The sequence below is a fragment of the Heptranchias perlo genome, chromosome 12 (assembly GCF_035084215.1).
Source record: "Heptranchias perlo isolate sHepPer1 chromosome 12, sHepPer1.hap1, whole genome shotgun sequence".
Lineage (NCBI taxonomy): Eukaryota > Metazoa > Chordata > Chondrichthyes > Hexanchiformes > Hexanchidae > Heptranchias > Heptranchias perlo.
In genome coordinates, this window is record NC_090336.1 from 66,128,437 (window position 1) to 66,147,274 (window position 18,838).

Sequence of the window (18,838 nt, forward strand, 5' to 3'; positions counted from 1 at the left end):
TCTGGAACTGCCAGTTTAAAACTGCAGTAATTTTTCACACAACAACTGGAGTTAAATGTTTGAGGTCAGGAGACCAAGTCTGTGGAAGGTGGCACGTCCCAATACACAGGCTTGCAGCTTCCTGAAAAGTGACCTGAGACTGACGTCTTTCCCTCCAAGGTAAAACTGCAAGAGGGAAAAGGAAGAAAGGGAGTGGCACTCATCCAGACCAGGAGAAAACAAAAAACACCCCAGTTGCAATATATCAGCATTCTGAGTAATAATACAGGCTCCAAAAATCTGTTCAGCATTTTTAATATCTGGACGCACCGTTCCCAGAGACAGTGCAAGAGCAACACAGCAGGCACGTTCAAATGCACCAGCAGCCCAAACAAATAATCCAGCAACTAATCTGTAACTCCTGCATGATCCCTTTAAATACCGCTGGTGGCGGGGGATGTGGGGGGTCTTTCATGCCCTTTAAGTTATGTTCAGCTGTGCGAGGTTGAGACAGTGCTTTGGATGGAGTGTGGAGTTCCAAAATAGAAGCAGTCCCTTTAAATCAGTGTCGCACAAATGAGTTACTGCCCCCGGGGTGCAATCGGAAAGCCGAGGCCAGTCGCTCCAAAATACAGCACAGCTCAGCCAGCATCTCCTGAGCAACCGCTGCCAGTGAATGATTATAATCACAAAAAGAATAGAGGTGGGAATGTCTGCAGCTTCCTCTGCAGTTTGTCAAGCAGTTATCTTAAAGTGTTTACACCATTGTTGTTTGGGCAATTGCTCGAGATGAGATTTCTTTTGAATCTTTTCCCTTCCTTCTTAAAGATTATTTTCTTCAAAATTTTAGAATTTTTCAACCCCAAACCACAGTTGTTCACAAGCTAAACTTGGGAACAAAACTCCATCCGTGCACAGCACAGTGACTGCCAGCCTGTGCTGATTTCCTCTCTCCTTTCTTTTTATCGTCATTTCAAACTACAATCAGTCCGTGTGCGGCTGCCAAGGTAAATGGCGAGGGAGGGCAGAAGGAAACCACCATGCAGGGGTGTGACGTGACGCTCGAGGAAGGGAACAGGCTTATCCTAGCTGCTCGAAAAGTGAAAACTATCCATACTGTCAAAAAGTCTGTCACAAAACTTTTGACTTGAAATACAAAATAGTGAGCTTACCTGAGCGTGTGTCACAGCCTTTGCCCTCTGACCCCTTTATCTCTCCCAGCTGGTCTCCTTTTTTTTGCCCTTTCAGTGTTACGTCCTGGTTTCTTGTGCTTACTGTAGCTTCCAGACTCCTCCTGGCAATACGCTTGGCCGGCCTCTACTTGTGAGTGCTCTGTGACAGATCAGCGCTCTGTATTCTTTCTGCCATCAGTCGTGGTTTCTAAAGGAGAACCATTTAACTCGTTCAATCATCTCTTGCCTGCGTAAAATCCAGGTAGAACCTAAAATGCTGCTGTTTCATCCGCTCCCAGCACTGTGTGTCTTGTCTTTTCCTCAGTTTGGGTGTGAGTGGGTATTGTTGTCTCCAGCCCTCCTGCTGACACAGACAGGTTTCAGGTACAGAGATGGGCCAACACCATGACCCCTCCTCCGACTCCAGCCCATTAAACAAAAGCAGACATCAGGCCCATTAACCGAGCAGAAATAAATGGTCAGAGAACTAAATCTGGCTTCACAATGGGCCACAAAAAAATCTTAAGGGGGGCAGACAGATCAGAGCAGGAGGGAGTTTACAAATTATAATTTCTTGGCTTTTGGTTAAGATCAAGTGTAACATTCTTAACAAATTACCATGTGATGTCCCCTATCTGGGGGCCAAATATTAAATTTTGCAACACAGAGATGGAATAAGGACTTGCTCCACCATTGCAGGGGCTGCAGGAAAGTTTCACTCTCCCCCCGCCCTCCTTCAGGGGAAACCTCGAAGTAACAGATCGACTATTGAATTCTTAGACCGAGATGCCTTTGAGTAGCTCACAATTATGGAGTCACTCACACCCTCTCTTCTCTCTCCAGCTCCTTCTTTGCTCGTGATCAATAATTAAGCATTTTTTCAATGTCAATTTATATTTTATTTCATAAAATTTACGGATACATACAGTTCAATGTAAAAAGAGAAATGAAATTTCAAGCAACACAGTTCAAACCAATACAACAATAACAACTTGCATTTATATTGGGCCTTTAATGGAGTGAAACTTCCCAAGGTGCTTCACAGGAGCGATTATCAAACAAAATTTGACACCAAGGCACAGAAGGAAGTATATGGACAGGTGACCAAAAGCTTGGTCAAAGTGGTAGGTTTTAAGGAGTGTTTTAAAGGAGGCGAGAGAGGTAGAGAGGCAGAGAGGTTTAGGGAGGGAATTCCAGAGCTTAGGGCCGAGGCAACTGAAGGCACGGTCACCAATGATGACATTTGGCCGAACGTCTTGACGCCAGAACTGACCAAAAGGCCCCGGGATGTAGTCTGGATGGTTGCAAGCAGGGGAGGGGAGTTTATATGGAGGGAGAGATTAAGGGAGGAAAGGAGGGCAGTGAGATCAGAGGAGAGACGGCATGATCAGTTGAGATGGATGTTGAAATGATCGAGGATGAGAAGTTGCTCGGTGCAGAGGCTGAGGGAGGAAAGCAGTGAAGATATCTCGGTGGGAAACTTGGTGTGGGACTTGGGTGGGCGGTAGAGAATGAGGATTTTAAAGGAGAGGCAATTAAATGCAGATCGTACACACTACGATCCTGTTATTACAATTGAAGTCACAGTACATATCTCCTAATACATTCTGTACATTACAAGGTGGGATGACTTTACATGGCGGCCTTTCCCCATAGAGCCTTTGCATAGGTCACACCTCACTTCAGTGCGTCCCACAGCATGTACTCCTGGACCTTGGGGTGTGCCACTCGGCAACACCCGGTCGTGGACAGCTCCTTCAGCTGGAAGACCAGAGGGTTTCGGGCGGACCAAAGGGCCTCCTTCACCGACTCGATGGTCTTCCAGCAGCAGTTGATATCTGTCTGGTTGTCTGGTTGTGGTTGTGTATCCCGGGGAACAGCCCGTAGAGCACAGCGTCCTGTGTTATCGAACTCTTTGGGATGAATCGGGACATCTACCAAAGCATCTCTCTCCACACCTTCTGCGTGAAGTGGCAGTCCATCAGGAGGTGGATGATGGTCTCGTCCCCGCCGCAGCCCCGAGGGCAGCTCGTGGTGATGCTGAGGTTCTGTGTGTATTGGAAGGACCGCACTGTGAGGGACATTCTCACCACCATCCAGGGTATATCCTGGTGCCTGTTGGTCAGTTCCCATGACGAGACTTCCTGCCAAATAGCATCGACCGTCTGGTCGGGGAACTGCCTGACCGGATCCACCCTCTCCTTTCCCTGCAGGTCCCCCAGAAGGTTCTGTGATCATAATTAAACTCATGGATAAGGAAGTGAAAGCCTTTCACTCTCCCTTCCCTACAATTGTGACCCCTCATTCACTTTAACAGCAACTGGTATTAACTTTTATTAAATTCATGCACTTTTTTAACATGCACCATTTAAATAATATTATTTTTGTGTTATATATTCACTTGCTCAATTTATTATAATTTACTTCATATTTTATTCTAACTGGGCCATTCGTCACTTCCCTCCAGCGTCACTGGTTCACTAATTAAAATATTTCGATAAGGGTCCTCCGCTTGTTGTCGGACACCTTTCGGAGATTGGGCTGCCCCAACACCTGACTCGCCGCACAATAAACTCACTCAGCAATTTGTGGCACGAACAGGCAGGAAGGACCCTTCAGCAGTGCTATTTAAAGCATTAATACACTGCATACAGGTTCGTTTCTGGTTTGTCATTTCAGGCTGCTGGTTAACTTCTGGCCATTTTTGGCCTGTTTTCTTACTCTGAAACCGAACTCCGACTGCTGTTTTGCTGGTGCTGGACTGTTTTTCGCTTCCTTCACAATAGTTAAACTGCAGTCATGGGTGGTCTGGTAGGGCTGTCCTTGGGGCTGGAGGGCGATGGGGAGCAGCAAGGAAGACAGGAGAGAGCAGGAGCAGCTCACTGGATACGGAGGTGAAGGGCACTGTAGAGGAGGCCATACCCACGGTGGGTCTTCAAGGAGCACTTCTCCGACCTCAACTTCTGTGAGGAGCAATATCTGAGGCGCCTTCGCTTCACAAAGGAGGCTGTCACCGAGCTCTGTCACCTGCTGCAACCACAACTCGAGCCTCGCACCAGGGCATGGCCAACACTGCCTGTGGCTGTCAAGGTCACCGCGGCCTTTAACTGTAAAACCACGGGCTCCTTCCAGGCTGCAGCTGGTGACATCAGCGGCGTCTCACAATTTGCAGTTCATCGGTGTATCAGGGAGATCACCGAGGCTCTACACCAGGAGGAACACCCACATAACTTTCCCATGACAGAGCAAAGCAGGATGAAAGAGCACTGAGCTTCGCCCACATTGCAGGCTTCCCCATGGTCCAAGGTGCCATAGACTACACCTCCATTGCCTCATGTGCTCCCCTTAACCAGCCTGGCATCTTTATCAATCGAAAGTGATTCCACCCCCTCAACGTCCAGCTGGTTTGTGACCACAGGCAACGAGCGCATCATTCAGGCCTGTGCCCGGTTTCCTGGCAGCAGTCATGACTCATTCATCTTGCACCAGTCCTCTGTGCCACCTTTATTCCAGCCAGGCTGTCAGGTTACAGGCTACTGGGCGCAAGTGTTGTCCCCTTCAGACTTGGCTCATGACTCCTACGAAGAACCAGGGAACAGCTGCAAAGCTGGCATACAACAATGGCCATGCCACCACCAGAAAGGTCATCGAGTAGATAATTGGCGAGGTCAAGTAATGCTTCCGCTGCCTGGAATGTTCTGGAGAAGTTTTTCAGTGCAGCCCTGACTGGGTGTCCATATTTGTGGGCATCTGCTGTACGTTCCATAACTTGGCCATCATGAGGCACAAACCCTAACGACCACCTGGGCAGCAAGAGGTGCAGGGGGAGGAGGAAGAGGAGCACGAGGAGGAGGAAGAGCAGGAGCGGCATCGACCACCAGTGCCCCTCGATAGCAGAGCTCTCAGAGAGCAGCTAATTGAAGAGTGCTTCACTTGAACCAGCCCGAATACTCTCAGCTCAATTCAATCTGTATCCAATAGTTAACAGGAATAATTAAGATCGTGTCATTGTCCAACATCCACTGACGATTTCCAGCAGAGCTCACTGGATCGTGATCAGGAGCAGGAACCAAGGCTGATATTCCCACTCTCTATCCCTGGGTGACTGGACAGTGATCAGGAGCAGGAACCAAGGCTGATATTCCCACTCTCTATCCCTGGGTCACTGGATAGTGATCAGGAGCAGGAACCAAGGCTGATATTCCCACTCTCTATCCCTGGGTCACTGGACAGTGATCAGGAGCAGGAACCAAGGCTGATATTCCCACTCTCTATCCCTGGGTCACTGGATAGTGATCAGGAGCAGGAACCAAGGCTGATATTCCCACTCTCTATCCCTGGGTCACTGGATAGTGATCAGGAGCAGGAACCAAGGCTGATATTCCCACTCTCTATCCCTGGGTCACTGGATAGTGATCAGGAGCAGGAACCAAGGCTGATATTCCCGCTCTCTATCCCTGGGTCACTGGATAGTGATCAGGAGCAGGAACCAAGGCTGATATTCCCGCTCTCTATCCCTGGGTCACTGGATAGTGATCAGGAGCAGGAACCAAGGCTGATATTCCACTCTCTATCCCTGGGTCACTGGATAGTGATCAGGAGCAGGAACCAAGGCTGATATTCCCACTCTCTATCCCTGGGTCACTGGATAGTGATCAGGAGCAGGAACCAAGGCTGACATTCCCGCTCTCTATCCCTGGGTCACTGGATAGTGATCAGGAGCAGGAACCAAGGCTGATATTCCCGCTCTCTATCCCTGGGTCACTGGATAGTGATCAGGAGCAGGAACCAAGGCTGATATTCCCGCTCTCTATCCCTGGGTCACTGGATCGTCATCAGGAGCAGGAACCAAGGCTGATATTCCCGCTCTCTATCCCTGGGTCACTGGATAGTGATCAGGAGCAGGAACCAAGGCTGATATTCCCGCTCTCTATCCCTGGGTGACTGGATAGTGATCAGGAGCAGGAACCCTGCCTGATATTCCAGCTCTCTATCCCTGGGTCACTGGATAGTGATCAGGAGCAGGCACCCTGCCTGATATTCCCACTGTCTATCCCTGGGTCACTGGATGGTGATCAGGAGCAGGAACCAAGGCTGATATTCCCGCTCTCTATCCCTGGGTCACTGGATAGTGATCAGGAGCAGGAACCAAGGCTGATATTCCCGCTCTCTATCCCTGGGTCACTGGATGGTGATCAGGAGCAGGAACCAAGGCTGATATTCCCACTCTCTATCCCAAGGTCACTGGATAGTGATCAGGAGCAGGAACCCTGCCTGATATTCCCACTCTCTCTCCCTGGGTCACCGGATGGTGATCAGGAGCAGGAACCAAGGCTGATATTCCCACTCTCTATCCCTGGGTCACTGATTATTGATCAGGAGCAGGAACCAAGGCTGATATTCCCGCTCTCTATCCCTGGGTCACTGGATAGTGATCAGGAGCAGGAACCAAGGCTGATATTCCCACTCTCAATCCCTGGGTCACTGGATAGTGATCAGGAGCAGGAACCAAGGCTGATATTCCCGCTCTCTTTCCCTGGGTCACTGGATAGTGATCAGGAGCAGGAGCCAAGGCTGATATTCCCACTCTCTATCCCTGGGTCATTGGATAGTGATCAGGAGCAGGAACCAAGGCTGATATTCCCGCTCTCTATCCCTGGGTGACTGGATAGTGATCAGGAGCAGGAGCCAAGGCTGATATTCCCACTCTCTATTCTTGGGTCACTGGATAGTGATCAGGAGCAGCAACCAAGGCTGATATTCCCGCTCTCTATCCCTGGGTCACTGGATAGTGATCAGGAGCAGGAACCCTGCCTGATATTCCCACTGTCTTTCCCTGGGTCACTGGATGGTGATCAGGAACAGGAACCAAGGCTGATATTCCCGCTCTCTATCCCTGGGTCACTGGATAGTGATCAGGAGCAGGAACCAAGGCTGATATTCCCAATCTCGATCCCTGGGTCACTGTATAGTGATCAGGAGCAGGAACCAAGGCTGATATTCCCACTCTCTATCCCTGGGTCACTGGATAGTGATCAGGAGCAGGAACCAATGCTGATATTCCCACTCTCTATCCCTGGGTCACTGATTATTGATCAGAAGCAGGAACCCTGCCGGATATTCCCGCTCTCTATCCCTGGGTGAATGGATAGTGATCAGGAGCAGGAACCCTGCCTGATATTCCAGCTCTCTATCCCTGGGTCACTGGATAGTGATCAGGAGCAGGCACCAAGGCTGATATTCCCGCTCTCTATCCCTGGGTCACTGGATAGTGATCAGGAGCAGGAACCAAGGCTGATATTCCCGCTCTCTATCCCTGGGTCACTGGATGGTGATCAGGAGCCGGAACCAAGGCTGATATTCCCACTCTCTATCCCAAGGTCACTGGATAGTGATCAGGAGCAGGAACCCTGCCTGATATTCCCACTCTCTCTCCCTGGGTCACCAGATGTTGATCAGGAGCAGGAACCAAGGCTGATATTCCCACTCTCTATCCCTGGGTCACTGATTATTGATCAGGAGCAGGAACCCTGCCGGATATTCCCGCTCTCTATCCCTGGGTCACTGGATAGTGATCAGGAGCAGGAACCAAGGCTGATATTCCCGCTCTCTATCCCTGGGTCACTGGATAGTGATCAGGAGCAGGAACCAAGGCTGATATTCCCAATCTCGATCCCTGGGTCACTGGATAGAGATCAGGAGCAGGAACCAAGGCTGATATTCCCACTCTCTATCCCGAGGTCACTGGATAGTGATCAGGAGCAGGAACCAAGGCTGATATTCGCACTCTCTATCCCTGGGTCACTGGATAGTGATCAGGAGCAGGATCCAAGGCTGATATTCCCACTCTCTATCCCTGGGTCACTGATTATTGATCAGAAGCAGGAACCCTGCCGGATATTCCCGCTCTCTATCCCTGGGTGAATGGATCGTGATCAGGAGCAGGAACCAAGGCTGATATTCCCGCCCACTATCCCTGGGTCACTGGATAGTGATCAGGAGCAGGAACCCTGCCTGATATTCCCACTCTCTATCCCTGGGTCACTGGATCGTGATCAGGAGCAGGAACCAAGGCTGATATTCCCACTCTCTATCCCTGGGTCATTGATTATTGATCAAGAGCAGGAACCAAGGCTGATATTCCCGCTCTCTATTCCTGGGTCACTGGATAGTGATCAGGAGCAGGAACCAAGGCTGATATTCCCGCTCTCTATCCCTGGGTCACTGGACAGTGATCAGGAGCAGGAACCAAGGCTAATATTCCCACTCTATATCCCTGGGTCACTGGATAGTGATCAGGAGCAGGAACCAAGGCTGATATTCCCGATCTCTATACCTGGGACAGTGGACAGTGATCAGGAGCAGGAGCCAAGGCTGATATTCCCGCTCTCTATCCCTGGGTCACTGATTATTGATCAGGAGCAGGAACCAAGGTTGATATTCTCGCTCTCTATCCCTGGGTCACTGGATAGTGATCAGGAGCAGGAACCAAGGCTGATATTCGCACTCTCGATTCCTGTGTCAATGGTTCGTGATCAGGAGCAGGAACCAAAGGCTGATATTCCCACTCTCGATCCCTGGGTCACTGGATAGTGATCAGGAGCAGGAACCCTGCTGAAATTCCCGCTCTCTATCCCTGGGTCACTGGATAGTGATCAGGAGCAGGAACCAAGGCTGATATTCCCACTCTCTATCCCTGGGTCACTGGATTGTGATCAGGAGCAGGAACCCTGCCTGATATTCCCACTCTCTATCCCTGGGCCACCGGATGGTGATCAGGAGCAGGAACCAAGGCTGATATTCCCACTCTCTATCCCTGGGTCACTGATTATTGTTCAGGAGCAGGAACACTGCCGGATATTCCCGCTCTCTATCCCTGGGTCACTGGATGGTGATCAGGAGCAGGAACCAAGGCTGATATTCCCACTCTCTATCCCAAGGTCACTGGATAGTGATCAGGAGCAGGAACCCTGCCTGATATTCCCACTCTCTCTCCCTGGGTCACCGGATGGTGATCAGGAGCAGGAACCAAGGCTGATATTCCCACTCTCTATCCCTGGGTCACTGATTATTGATCAGGAGCAGGAACCAAGGCTGATATTCCCGCTCTCTATCCCTGGGTCACTGGATAGTGATCAGGAGCAGGAACCAAGGCTGATATTCCCACTCTCAATCCCTGGGTCACTGGATAGTGATCAGGAGCAGGAACCAAGGCTGATATTCCCGCTCTCTTTCCCTGGGTCACTGGATAGTGATCAGGAGCAGGAGCCAAGGCTGATATTCCCACTCTCTATCCCTGGGTCATTGGATAGTGATCAGGAGCAGGAACCAAGGCTGATATTCCCGCTCTCTATCCCTGGGTGACTGGATAGTGATCAGGAGCAGGAGCCAAGGCTGATATTCCCACTCTCTATTCTTGGGTCACTGGATAGTGATCAGGAGCAGCAACCAAGGCTGATATTCCCGCTCTCTATCCCTGGGTCACTGGATAGTGATCAGGAGCAGGAACCCTGCCTGATATTCCCACTGTCTTTCCCTGGGTCACTGGATGGTGATCAGGAACAGGAACCAAGGCTGATATTCCCGCTCTCTATCCCTGGGTCACTGGATAGTGATCAGGAGCAGGAACCAAGGCTGATATTCCCAATCTCGATCCCTGGGTCACTGTATAGTGATCAGGAGCAGGAACCAAGGCTGATATTCCCACTCTCTATCCCTGGGTCACTGGATAGTGATCAGGAGCAGGAACCAATGCTGATATTCCCACTCTCTATCCCTGGGTCACTGATTATTGATCAGAAGCAGGAACCCTGCCGGATATTCCCGCTCTCTATCCCTGGGTGAATGGATAGTGATCAGGAGCAGGAACCCTGCCTGATATTCCAGCTCTCTATCCCTGGGTCACTGGATAGTGATCAGGAGCAGGCACCAAGGCTGATATTCCCGCTCTCTATCCCTGGGTCACTGTATAGTGATCAGGAGCAGGAACCAAGGCTGATATTCCCGCTCTCTATCCCTGGGTCACTGGATGGTGATCAGGAGCCGGAACCAAGGCTGATATTCCCACTCTCTATCCCAAGGTCACTGGATAGTGATCAGGAGCAGGAACCCTGCCTGATATTCCCACTCTCTCTCCCTGGGTCACCAGATGTTGATCAGGAGCAGGAACCAAGGCTGATATTCCCACTCTCTATCCCTGGGTCACTGATTATTGATCAGGAGCAGGAACCCTGCCGGATATTCCCGCTCTCTATCCCTGGGTCACTGGATAGTGATCAGGAGCAGGAACCAAGGCTGATATTCCCGCTCTCTATCCCTGGGTCACTGGATAGTGATCAGGAGCAGGAACCAAGGCTGATATTCCCAATCTCGATCCCTGGGTCACTGGATAGAGATCAGGAGCAGGAACCAAGGCTGATATTCCCACTCTCTATCCCGAGGTCACTGGATAGTGATCAGGAGCAGGAACCAAGGCTGATATTCGCACTCTCTATCCCTGGGTCACTGGATAGTGATCAGGAGCAGGATCCAAGGCTGATATTCCCACTCTCTATCCCTGGGTCACTGATTATTGATCAGAAGCAGGAACCCTGCCGGATATTCCCGCTCTCTATCCCTGGGTGAATGGATAGTGATCAGGAGCAGGAACCAAGGCTGATATTCCCGCCCACTATCCCTGGGTCACTGGATAGTGATCAGGAGCAGGAACCCTGCCTGATATTCCCACTCTCTATCCCTGGGTCACTGGATCGTGATCAGGAGCAGGAACCAAGGCTGATATTCCCACTCTCTATCCCTGGGTCATTGATTATTGATCAAGAGCAGGAACCAAGGCTGATATTCCCGCTCTCTATTCCTGGGTCACTGGATAGTGATCAGGAGCAGGAACCAAGGCTGATATTCCCGCTCTCTATCCCTGGGTCACTGGACAGTGATCAGGAGCAGGAACCAAGGCTAATATTCCCACTCTATATCCCTGGGTCACTGGATAGTGATCAGGAGCAGGAACCAAGGCTGATATTCCCGATCTCTATACCTGGGACAGTGGACAGTGATCAGGAGCAGGAGCCAAGGCTGATATTCCCGCTCTCTATCCCTGGGTCACTGATTATTGATCAGGAGCAGGAACCAAGGTTGATATTCTCGCTCTCTATCCCTGGGTCACTGGATAGTGATCAGGAGCAGGAACCAAGGCTGATATTCCCACTCTCGATTCCTGTGTCAATGGTTCGTGATCAGGAGCAGGAACCAAAGGCTGATATTCCCACTCTCGATCCCTGGGTCACTGGATAGTGATCAGGAGCAGGAACCCTGCTGAAATTCCCGCTCTCTATCCCTGGGTCACTGGATAGTGATCAGGAGCAGGAACCAAGGCTGATATTCCCACTCTCTATCCCTGGGTCACTGGATTGTGATCAGGAGCAGGAACCCTGCCTGATATTCCCACTCTCTATCCCTGGGCCACCGGATGGTGATCAGGAGCAGGAACCAAGGCTGATATTCCCACTCTCTATCCCTGGGTCACTGATTATTGTTCAGGAGCAGGAACACTGCCGGATATTCCCGCTCTCTATCCCTGGGTCACTGGATGTTGATCAGGAGCAGGAACCAAGGCTGCTGTTCCCGCTCTCGATCCCTGGATGACTGGATAGTGAGCAGGAGCAGGAACCAAGGCTGATATTCCGGCTCTCTATCCCTGGGTCATTGGATAGTGATCAGGAGCAGGAACCAAGGCTGATATTCCCACTCTCTATCCCTGGGTCACTGGATAGTGATCAGGAGCAGCAACCAAGGCTGATATTCCCGCTCTCTATCCCTGGGTCACTGGATAGTGATCAGGAGCAGGAACCCTGCCTGATATTCCCACTGTCTATCCCTGGGTCACTGGATGGTGATCAGGAGCAGGAACCAAGGCTGATATTCCCGCTCTCTTTCCCTGGGTCACTGGATAGTGATCAGGAGCAGGAACCAAGGCTGATATTCCCGCTCTCTTTCCCTGGGTCACTGGATAGTGATCAGGAGCAGGAGCCAAGGCTGATATTGCCACTCTCTATCCCTGGGTCAGTGGATAGTGATCAGGAGCAGGAACCAAGGCTGATATTCCCACCACTCTCTATCCCTGGGTGACTGGATAGTGATCAGGAGCAGCAACCAAGGCTGATATTCCCGCTCTCTATCCCTGGGTCACTGGATAGTGATCAGGAGCAGGAACCCTGCCTGATATTCCCACTGTCTATCCCTGGGTCACTGGATGGTGATCAGGAGCAGGAACCAAGGCTGATATTCCCGCTCTCTATCCCTGGGTCACTGGATAGTGATCAGGAGCAGGAACCCTGCCTGATATTCCGACTCTCTATCCCTGCGTCACTGATTATTGATCTGGAGCAGGAGCCAAGGCTGATATTCCCGCTCTCTATCCCTGGGTGACTGGATAGTGATCAGGAGCAGGAACCAAGGCTGATATTCCCGCTCTCAATCCCTGGGTCACTGGATAGTGATCAGGAGCAGGAACCCTGCTTGATATTCCCGCTCTCTATTCCTGGGTCACTGGATAGTGATCAGGAACAGGAACCAAGGCTGATATTCCCACTCTCTATCCCTGGGTCATTGATTATTGATCAGGAGCAGGAACCAAGGCTGATATTCCCACTCTCTATCCCTGGGTCACTGGATAGTGATCAGGAGCAGGAACCCTGCCTGATATTCCCGCTCACTATTCCTGGGTCACTGGATAGTGATCAGGAGCAGGAACCAAGGCTGATATTCCCGCTCTCTATCCCTGGGTCACTGGATAGTGATCAGGAGCACGAACCAAGGCTGATATTCCCACTCTCTATCCCTGGGTCACTGGATAGTGATCAGGAGCAGGAACCAAGGCTAATATTCCCACTCTCTACCCCTGGGTCACTGGATAGTGATCACGAGCACGAACCAAGGCTGATATTCCCGCTCTCTATCCCTGGGTCACTCGAAAGTGATCAGGAGCAGGAACCAAGGCTGATATTCCCGCTCTCTATCCCAGGGTCACTGATTATTGATCAGGAGCAGGAACCTAGGCTGATATTCCCGATCTCTATACCTGGGACACTGGACAGTGATCAGGAGCAGGAGCCAAGGCTGATATTCCCGCTCTCTATCCCTGGGTCACTGATTATTGATCAGGAGCAGGAACCAAGGTTGATATTCCCACTCTCTATCCCTGGGTCATTGGATAGTGATCAGGAGCAGGAACCAAGGCGGATATTCCCACTCTCTATCCCTGCGTCACTGATTATTGATCTGGAGCAGGAGCCAAGGCTGATATTCCCGCTCTCTATTCCTGGGTGACTGGATAGTGATCAGGAGCAGGAACCAAGGCTGATATTCCCGCTCTCAATCGCTGGGTCACTGGATAGTGATCAGGAGCAGGAACCCTGCCTGATATTCCCGCTCTCTATTCCTGGGTCATTGGATAGTGATCAGGAGCAGGAACCAAGGCTGATATTCCCACTCTCTATCCCTGGGTCATTGATTATTGATCAGGAGCAGGAACCAAGGCTGATATTCCCACTCTCTATCCCTGGGTCACTGGATAGTGATCAGGAGCAGGAACCCTGCCTGATATTCCCGCTCTCTATTCCTGGGTCACTGGATAGTGATCAGGAGCAGGAACCAAGGCTGATATTCCTGCTCTCTATCCCTGGGTCACTGGATAGTGATCAGGAGCAGGAACCAAGGCTAATATTCCCACTCTCTATCCCTGGGTCACTGGATAGTGATCAGGAGCAGGAACCAAGGCTGATATTCCCGATCTCTATACCTGGGACACTGGACAGTGATCAGGAGCAGGAGCCAAGGCTGATATTCCCGCTCTCTATCCCTGGGTCACTGATTATTGATCAGGAGCATGAACCAAGGTTGATATTCCCGCTCTCTATCCCTGGGTCACTGGATAGTGATCAGGAGCAGGAACTCTGCCTGATATTCCCACTCTCTATCCCTGGGTCACTGGATCGTGATCAGGAGCAGGAACCAAGGCTGATATTCCCACTCTCGATTCCTGTGTCAATGGTTCGTGATCAGGAGCAGGAACCAAGGCTGATATTCCCGCTCTCTATCCCTGCGTCACTGATTATTGATCTGGAGCAGGAGCCAAGGCTGATATTCCCGCTCTCTATCCCTGGGTGACTGGATAGTGATCAGGAGCAGGAACCAAGGCTGATATTCCCGCTCTCAATCCATGGGTCACTGGATCGTGATCAGGAGCAGGAACCCTGCCTGATATTCCCGCTCTCTATTCCTGGGTCACTGGATAGTGATCAGGAGCAGGAACCAAGGCTGATATTCCCACTCTCTATCCCTGGGTCATTGATTATTGATCAGGAGCAGGAACCAAGGCTGATATTCCCACTCTCTATCCCTGGGTCACTGGATAGTGATCAGGAGCAGGAACCCTGCCTGATATTCCCGCTCTCTATTCATGGGTCACTGGATAGTGATCAGGAGCAGGAACCAAGGCTGATATTCCCACTCTCTATCCCTGAGTCACTGGACAGTGATCAGGAGCAGCAACCAAGGCTGATATTCCCGCTCTCTATCCCTGGGTCACTGGATAGTGATCAGGAGCAGGAACCCTGCCTGATATTCCCACTCTCTATCCCTGGGTCACTGGATAGTGATCAGGAGCAGGAACCCTGCCTGATATTCCCACTCTCTATCCCTGCGTCACTGATTATTGATCTGGAGCAGGAGCCAAGGCTGATATTCCCGCTCTCGATCCCTGGGTGACTGGATAGTGATCAGGAGCAGGAACCAAGGCTGATATTCCCGCTCTCAATCCCTGGGTCACTGGATAGTGACCAGGAGCAGGAACCCTGCTTGATATTCCCGCTCTCTATTCCTGGGTCACTGGATAGTGATCAGGAACAGGAACCAAGGCTGATATTCCCACTCTCTATCCCTGGGTCATTGATTATTGATCAGGAGCAGAAACCAAGGCTGATATTCCCACTCTCTATCCCTGGGTCACTGGATAGTGATCAGGAGCAGGAACCCTGCCTGATATTTCCGCTCACTATTCCTGGGTCACTGGATAGTGATCAGGAGCAGGAACCAAGGCTAATATTCCCGCTCTCTATCCCTGGGTCACTGGATAGTGATCAGGAGCACGAACCAAGGCTGATATTCCCACTCTCTATCCCTGGGTCACTGGATAGTGATCAGGAGCAGGAACCAAGGCTAATATTCCCACTCTCTATCCCTGGGTCACTGGATAGTGATCACGAGCACGAACCAAGGCTGATATTCCCGCTCTCTATCCCTGGGTCACTGGAAAGTGATCAGGAGCAGGAACCAAGGCTGATATTCCCGCTCTCTATCCCAGGGTCACTGATTATTGATCAGGAGCAGGAACCAAGGCTGATATTCCCGATCTCTATACCTGGGACACTGGACAGTGATCAGGAGCAGGAGCCAAGGCTGATATTCCCGCTCTCTATCCCTGGGTCACTGATTATTGATCAGGAGCAGGAACCAAGGTTGATATTCCCACTCTCTATCCCTGGGTCATTGGATAGTGATCAGGAGCAGGAACCAAGGCGGATATTCCCACTCTCTATCCCTGCGTCACTGATTATTGATCTGGAGCAGGAGCCAAGGCTGATATTCCCGCTCTCTATTCCTGGGTGACTGGATAGTGATCAGGAGCAGGAACCAAGGCTGATATTCCCGCTCTCAATTGCTGGGTCACTGGATAGTGATCAGGAGCAGGAACCCTGCCTGATATTCCCGCTCTCTATTCCTGGGTCATTGGATAGTGATCAGGAGCAGGAACCAAGGCTGATATTCCCACTCTCTATCCCTGGGTCACTGGATAGTGAGCAGGAGCAGGAACCCTGCCTGATATTCCCGCTCTCTATTCCTGGGTCACTGGATAGTGATCAGGAGCAGGAACCAAGGCTGATATTCCTGCTCTCTATCCCTGGGTCACTGGATTGTGATCAGGAGCAGGAACCAAGGCTAATATTCCCACTCTCTATCCCTGGGTCACTGGATAGTGATCAGGAGCAGGAACCAAGGCTGATATTCCCGATCTCTATACCTGGGACACTGGACAGTGATCAGGAGCAGGAGCCAAGGCTGATATTCCCGCTCTCTATCCCTGGGTCACTGATTATTGATCAGGAGCAGGAACCAAGGTTGATATTCCCGCCCTCTATCCCTGGGTCACTGGATAGTGATCAGGAGCAGGAACTCTGCCTGATATTCCCACTCTCTATCCCTGGGTCACTGGATCGTGATCAGGAGCAGGAACCAAGGCTGATATTCCCACTCTCGATTCCTGTGTCAATGGTTCGTGATCAGGAGCAGGAACCAAGGCTGATATTCCCGCTCTCTATCCCTGGGTCACTGATTATTGATCAGGAGCAGGAACCAAGGTTGATATTCCCGCTCTCTATCCCTGGGTCACTGGATAGTGATCAGGAGCAGGAACCCTGCCTGATATTCCCACTCTCTATCCCTGGGTGACTGGATAGTGATCAGGAGCAGGAACCAAGGCTGATATTCCCGCTCTCAATCCATGGGTCACTGGATCCTGATCAGGAGCAGGAACCCTGCCTGATATTCCGCTCTCTATTCCTGGGTCACTGGATAGTGATCAGGAGCAGGAACCCTGCCTGATATTCCCACTCTCTATCCCTGCGTCACTGATTATTGATCTGGAGCAGCAGCCAAGGCTGATATTCCCGCTCTCGATCCCTGGGTGACTGGATAGTGATCAGGAGCAGGAACCAAGGCTGATATTCCCGCTCTCAATCCCTGGGTCACTGGATAGTGATCAGGAGCAGGAACCCTGCTTGATATTCCCGCTCTCTATTCCTGGGTCACTGGATAGTGATCAGGAACAGGAACCAAGGCTGATATTCCCACTCTCTATCCCTGGGTCATTGATTATTGATCAGGAGCAGAAACCAAGGCTGATATTCCCACTCTCTATCCCTGGGTCACTGGATAGTGATCAGGAGCAGGAACCCTGCCTGACATTTCCGCTCACTATTCCTGGGTCACTGGATAGTGATCAGGAGCAGGAACCAAGGCTAATATTCCCGCTCTCTATCCCTGGGTCACTGGATAGTGATCAGGAGCACGAACCAAGGCTGATATTCCCACTCTCTATCCCTGGGTCACTGGATAGTGATCAGGAGCAGGAACCAAGGCTAATATTCCCACTCTCTATCCCTGGGTCACTGGATAGTGATCACGAGCACGAACCAAGGCTGATATTCCCGCTCTCTATCCCTGGGTCACTGGAAAGTGATCAGGAGCAGGAACCAAGGCTGATATTCCCGCTCTCTATCCCAGGGTCACTGATTATTGATCAGGAGCAGGAACCAAGGCTGATATTCCCGATCTCTATACCTGGGACACTGGACAGTGATCAGGAGCAGGAGCCAAGGCTGATATTCCCGCTCTCTATCCCTGGGTCACTGATTATTGATCAGGAGCAGGAACCAAGGTTGATATTCCCACTCTCTATCCCTGGGTCATTGGATAGTGATCAGGAGCAGGAACCAAGGCGGATATTCCCACTCTCTATCCCTGCGTCACTGATTATTGATCTGGAGCAGGAGCCAAGGCTGATATTCCCGCTCTCTATTCCTGGGTGACTGGATAGTGATCAGGAGCATGAACCAAGGCTGATATTCCCGCTCTCAATCGCTGGGTCACTGGATAGTGATCAGGAGCAGGAACCCTGCCTGATATTCCCGCTCTCTATTCCTGGGTCATTGGATAGTGATCAGGAGCAGGAACCAAGGCTGATATTCCCACTCTCTATCCCTGGGTCACTGGATAGTGATCAGGAGCAGGAACCCTGCCTGATATTCCCGCTCTCTATTCCTGGGTCACTGGATAGTGATCAGGAGCAGGAACCAAGGCTGATATTCCTGCTCTCTATCCCTGGGTCACTGGATTGTGATCAGGAGCAGGAACCAAGGCTAATATTCCCACTCTCTATCCCTGGGTCACTGGATAGTGATCAGGAGCAGGAACCAAGGCTGATATTCCCGATCTCTATACCTGGGACACTGGACAGTGATCAGGAGCAGGAGCCAAGGCTGATATTCCCGCTTTCTATCCCTGGGTCACTGATTATTGATCAGGAGCAGGAACCAAGGTTGATATTCCCGCTCTCTATCCCTGGGTCACTGGATAGTGATCAGGAGCAGGAACTCTGCCTGATATTCCCACTCTCTATCCCTGGGTTACTGGATCGTGATCACGAGCAGGAACCAAGGCTGATATTCCCACTCTCGATTCCTGTGTCAATGGTTCGTGATCAGGAGCAGGAACCAAGGCTGATATTCCCGCTCTCTATCCCTGCGTCACTGATTATTGATCTGGAGCAGGAGCCAAGGCTGATATTCCCGCTCTCTATCCCTGGGTGACTGGATAGTGATCAGGAGGAGGAACCAAGGCTGATATTCCCGTTCTCAATCCATGGGTCACTGGATCGTGATCAGGAGCAGGAACCCTGCCTGATATTCCCGCTCTCTATTCCTGGGTCACTGGATAGTGATCAGGAGCAGGAACCAAGGCTGATATTCCCACTCTCTATCCCTGGGTCATTGATTATTGATCAGGAGCAGGAACCAAGGCTGATATTCCCACTCTCTATCCCTGGGTCACTGGATAGTGATCAGGAGCAG

The 18,838-nt window shown here is 51.0% G+C and overlaps 1 pseudogene; it reads left to right on the forward strand.

Moving 5' to 3' along the window:
• Positions 1-1,717: 1,717 nt before the first annotated feature.
• LOC137330581 (U2 spliceosomal RNA) lies at positions 1,718-1,890 on the forward strand (annotated as a pseudogene).
• Positions 1,891-18,838: the final 16,948 nt, after the last annotated feature.